We start from the raw sequence: 6000 nt of genomic DNA, 5'->3' as shown, positions 1-6000 counted from the left end.
ATTATTAAATTGCACAATTGGAACAAGGAATTGAATGAAAATAAGAATTGCACAAATTTTAACTATAGAAAATATATTTTGTTAACTAAAAAGACAGAGACAGAGACACAAGCACGCGCCGATTCAATGCGCCTAATTCTCTAGTGCTGCGCGCGCGGCGGACCGATCATAGTTCGGTGACTCATCGTAACGTTACCGGGCGTTACACTTTTTCATGAGTGTCTCCGAGCCGCAACCTAAGTTAAGACGTTGTCACGTCAAAACTTGACTTCAGAAAAGAAGCCAATCCTCGCGTAGCCGAAGTATACAACTCAAAAACAAATAAGATGTGCTTATGAGGCCTCAATTTCCGTGTTTGTACATAGTTCTTTATCGGGATACGTTGCTATTTGCTACCGATTACAGTGTACTGGGTTTGATAACAAACAAAGACTTCATTTAGTTTCAAGGCATAATTCATTGTGAAAACTTCACTGGAGGTTATTGTTGATAAAAATGAGATTTCATTTTACAATGCTTTATGTCCTAACCTGTTGTGTTATGACGTACAGAGATATGTTTTTGGTGAATTTCTTACGATCATAATAATCATTTACTGGACCCTCATCACGGCTCCGCCTGGATATCAAGATTCCTGTTTAATCCCAAGGGAGCATTATTTTAATCAGGTTAAAAAGTATCCTATCACCCAAGTCAGCTCATACACTGTCTGTATACCAAATTTCATCAAAATCCGATAAGCAGCTTCATTGACGAAAAATATCCAAACAAACACTTTTTCATTTATAATATTAGTGTGATTTAGAATGAATGATAGCGTTTCAAAACATTTTAGTTAGTTTACGTGCTAAGTATCAAATTCCCATGCTTACGAGGCAACCTTCGTATTAAAAACTTATTAAGAAAACGTATTAGTGGACCCGCAGTGGTCGAGGTTCGACTTAACTAAAAAAATTCCGATTCCGATTTCCGATTTAATAAGTACCTAATCTGTTTCGTTTATGTTTTGTACATTAAAATCTTCTTTATCGTGATAGTCAAACTTTTTTATTTCTTTTTTGCATAATAAAAAAAAAACGTCCTACACTCTGACTCCACATAAGAATCGTAGTACAAATATTTTTCTTTACGTATTTGCTTGTATACCACTTATATCCAACGGCTGAATAGATTTAAGAGACGTTTAGTAGCTTAATCAGTGTTTCATTGCATTAAGATAACTGTTATAGCCCGTTACGGGTGAAGCCAGGGTAAGCAACTAGTATGAAAGTAGGTTGTAATATTAAATTCATCTTTGTAAAAAGCACTGAGGGGTAGATGGCGGATGTAGAACATCCGATACGAGTAATTGAATTTTCTCTCCTATAATCAATACTATGGATTTATCCAGTACAGTCTTACTATAGACGTTTTTGATCTAATTTGACTAGATTTCTAATGCTACTGGGTTTAAATTAAGTTTCTTTATATAGGAAATGTAAATCTAAATAGAATGTTTTAACACTTTTAAGGGAAGAAGCTCGGGGTCTAGATTATAGAAATATGGGTTAGTTATTGCATTCACAATTATCATCAACCATATCAACCTGCGTACAGTCGAACAGACAAACAGACAGACGGTTAGCGAAGTCTTAGTTAAAAAAAAATATTAAAACAATCCCGTTTTCCCTCATGCATACGAAATGTATATTGTATTAATGGGACAAAGCTGTTTTCCAAGCATAATCTATAACATACACAATTTTATTGTTCCTTATACATTTATGAGCCTCGGCATCCATCAATTAAGAGGGACATAAAATAGTTATGGACGTACTTTGTTCCTTGTTGTTTCAGTATATCTATAGCGATAGATATATTTGTCTATATGTTTAAAGAAAGGCGTGTCAGTTACATCACTTATAACTTAAGAATGGCTGAATGGATTTTCATTATTTTTTGTTCGTTAAAATCTGTGCACTTGGATTAGGTTGATAACCGTTAAAGTTTTGAAGAACTACAAAAAATATATATATATATATATATCTTTTATTTCTTTTATAGCTGATATTATGGTAAGCTAACACAACCGCCCATGGACATTTTCAGTGATAAAGTATTTGCAAATATGGTACAAGCTTGTAGGAAAAAGAGGGCAAAGAAGGGATTGATGGCAGGCATATGTTAATGGACTGGGATGGGTGAATATCCGGACATAGGGCTCCGGTTCTCCAACTCACCGCACGTAACACACGCATGATTTTTCGTGGGGGTGTGGTAGCTTCCCCGCTGCGAGCTGGCCCAATTGGTGCTGAAGCGTGCTGGCGAAGTAGCTAGTACCTTGTATATTAAGATAAATGTATTATAGCCATGTTACATGACAAATTCGTTCATTATATGTATAGAAAATTATTGAAAATTTGTCATGTTTAATTTAAAGTAAGTTACCCCTTGAAAGTTGTTTGAACTGTTTCTCTTTCTTTTTATTATATCCTTTGAGCGTATCATCATCATCATCATCATCATCAGCCCTTGTATGTTCCCACTGCTAGGACACAGGCCTCCTATGAGGGTTGAGACCATAATCCACCACGCTGGCCAAGTGCGGGTTGGCAGATGTCACATGTCGTCGAACTTTTTGATTCTTGGACATGCCGGTTTCCTCACGATGTTTTCCTTCACCGTTTTAAGCAGTGGTGATGTTATCCACATGAGCAGATAAATTGAAAAATCAATTTATTTCCTGCACGCTCGCCCGGTCTCGAACCCGGACTTATCGATTTTTGAAGTCCGAGGTTCTCACCACTGAGCCACCACTGCTTTGAGCGTATGTATGTGACTATATGTCCACTGGCACGCCAATAGCCGAAACGTGGTTGTGTCAAGGCTACATAAATTATCAAAAAGGTGACTATAATAATAAAAATAATGTATTATGGAAATGAGAAAAATAATATACCCTAAGTTTATTTTCTCCTATGAGGATTCATAATCAAAGACGCTGGCCACTTACGGGTTGACAGAACTCACATGTCGTCGATCTTTTGATTTTTTTACATGTGGCTTTCCTCATGATGTTCCACCAATCCTGGCAAAGATGAAGGAAAAGGCATATTATGTGGATAATATGCAGAGAAACTGAAAAACCTGTGTATTTCTTGCACACGCACGGTCTCAAACTCCTAACCACTGAGACTTACGCCTCTTCAAATGGTAATGGGCGGTGGTAGCGCTTACCATCAGGCGACCCACCAGCTCCATTGCCCACCATGACATAAAAAAAAGACAATATGAAATAATAACAACATGTTAAGTTGTCTCAAGGGGAAAATGTGCTGGATTAATTATCTCTATAAGTATAAGGCAGCTCCTTAAACCCGTTCTTACATCACATCAGTAAACAATTATTAATTGCAGACCCTGAATATTAACTGGATCCCTATCGCCTAATAAACGTTTAATTAATCTCGCGTGTATAGGTGAATTTTAAAGGCAATATTGGGTGAGAAAACAATTCAATGCAAATTGCCCTTCTTCGAAATGAACTAACACAAAATGCTTTTACGCTTGCAAATGAATCTTTTATTTGGATAAGGGACGTTTTGTACCCAATTTTGTTCAAATCGAGAAGGCTTTTGCCGCGAAGTAGTCTAATTCTTAGTCATTAAAAGTCGAATATACTGCCTAAATCTTACTTTATTTATATCGTTGAGGATTTTAGCATGATAGTACTTTTGATAAACACTTGAAATATATTGTTTAAGTAATTTTGTTTATGTCATCGTTGGTATTGGATTTAGTAGGTCGCCTGATGGTAAACACTACCACCACCCCTGAGTATTTGGAGAGGCGTAAGGTTGATTGAAAGGAATACAGGTGCAAGCTGGCCCAATTCGTACCGAAGCGTGCTCGACTACCACATACAATAATAGTGTAATCACTATTCATGAATAAATACTTTAAACTATTCAGTGTGAAAATACGTAGTTAATTGTTAATTACTATAAACAATATGATATGTTTATTAACACGTTTGCTGTTAAAAGTTTAAATTAGATAATATTAGATTAGTTTAATGAACATTAGTTAGTAATAAAATATGCGTGATCGATCAAAGCAAAATAAATGGGTTTCTAACTCATTCATTTCGACTCCATTTTGACCAACTTTAAACGGACAGATTAAATTCAAACTTTGTTAACTTAACAAGGATCGGTGACATTACGATAATTTCATGAGTTTATCTTTCATCCACCATTAACGTATTTTCGATTTATTACTATATTTATAATTTATCACTATTTTCTCACATACGTCCGTATGTAACAATATCTCTAAAATTACGTTTGTTGGTAAATTGATTACAAGTTTGTGAGGCGTAGTGTTTATCTTATCTATTAAATCTTGTGTTCTTGGGACCGTTGCCATGGTTACGATGTTTCTTACTTGATCAAATAATTTCACGTTACCGGTAAACTCTAACTCAATGCTTACTTTCTCTTTAATTGACTCATAATGAAGTTAGTCAGAGCATAAAAATTATGATTGTCTGTCTGTCTGTCTTTATATTTCTAGGATAAAACCTGTTCTACGTAACTTCTCCTGCCTCAATCTATCTGTGTATCAAATTACACAAATCTGTTTAGTAGTTAAAACGTGAAGAGGAGTCATACAGACAGAAAGACAGAGTTACTTTCCCATTTATAATAATTGCCGGGATTTTATGTTACGTTAAAATGTATGCAATAACATGGCCTTATAATAACAACAACATTTAACGGAAAATTAGTAAAATCTATGATAAAACTTGTGAGTTCGCCTGACCATAAATCTGTTATTTGCTGGCAGTTTTTGTATTATTACGGTCTTGTAACCTGTAGCATACGAAGCAACAAGCGCTATTGTTTACTACATTGTTTTGAACGTAGATTCGTTTTGTTAGTGATAATAGGTATCATAACTTTATTATTTGCTGTAAATCTGAGTTGTTTTAATCTAGAACCTTGTGTATTTAACGCAAAATATGTTTATCGTACTTCATATGGTTATACAATAAGCGCAAACATATTTTATGTTTAGATAATATATATGTTTGGATGGATAACATGTTCATTCTTAATGAGTGTATAGGATAAGGAACATTTTGAAGGTACACCCTTACCGTACTTTATCTTCCCGCTCGTGTATTTCTCGTATTATACTAGTTTTTATGTAAATTCTATGTGCGATGAATAATTAAATATATTTTAAGGTTTACAAACAGACCTACAGCTTATTCTGATGCGAACGAACCCATATTATATAGAATTAATTGCTTTCCATTACGAAAATTACGAGAGCTTCCGATACGTAAACCAACAATATTGCGAATTCAATGTTTTCAAATCGAACTGCGTAATCAACTATCCCCAATCCCCATACAATAATTAACCTACGAATACATTGCGCTCCAGAGGAAATAAGATTATTATTAAACTACCTTCATTGAAGGGATCGGAAAGGTATGAGATTGGATAAGGTTAGTGTAGCGACAAAGGCACCGAAGATATAAATCTTGATAATATTGGGGGTAGCTTTATGTAACCTCATTACTTAATTGATCAGATGCGAAGATACTTTCTTGGGAAACTTATTGTAATGTTTCAATAGAAAACTCAAAAACATATTTCGTTACTTTTGATTTAAGTGGCTTATTATGAAATAGAATTATTATTATAATTAAGATAATTTAAGGATGTTTTAATAAGGAGCGTGGGTGTATTCAATTAACATTATGAAACCCGCAGTATCATTTTGCTGCATTTGACTAAATAAGTGGTAAGCACTAAAGGATTGACGAGGGAACGAAAGAGTTTATATCTTCCGATCCACAAGCCATGGTGTAATATCTCTGAAAATATTCATGGGTGATAGCGCTTACCATCATGCTACGCTTTTCCAAATAAGACATAAAAAAGGAAGGGACTAGACTGGGGTAGGAAACTAAGATTAGAAAAAAAAATACGGGCCTCCGGATCTCCA

The sequence above is a fragment of the Zerene cesonia genome, chromosome Z (genome assembly GCF_012273895.1).
Source record: "Zerene cesonia ecotype Mississippi chromosome Z, Zerene_cesonia_1.1, whole genome shotgun sequence".
In the NCBI taxonomy this organism is placed as follows: Eukaryota; Metazoa; Arthropoda; class Insecta; order Lepidoptera; family Pieridae; genus Zerene; species Zerene cesonia.
This window is presented reverse-complemented; position numbering follows the sequence as displayed.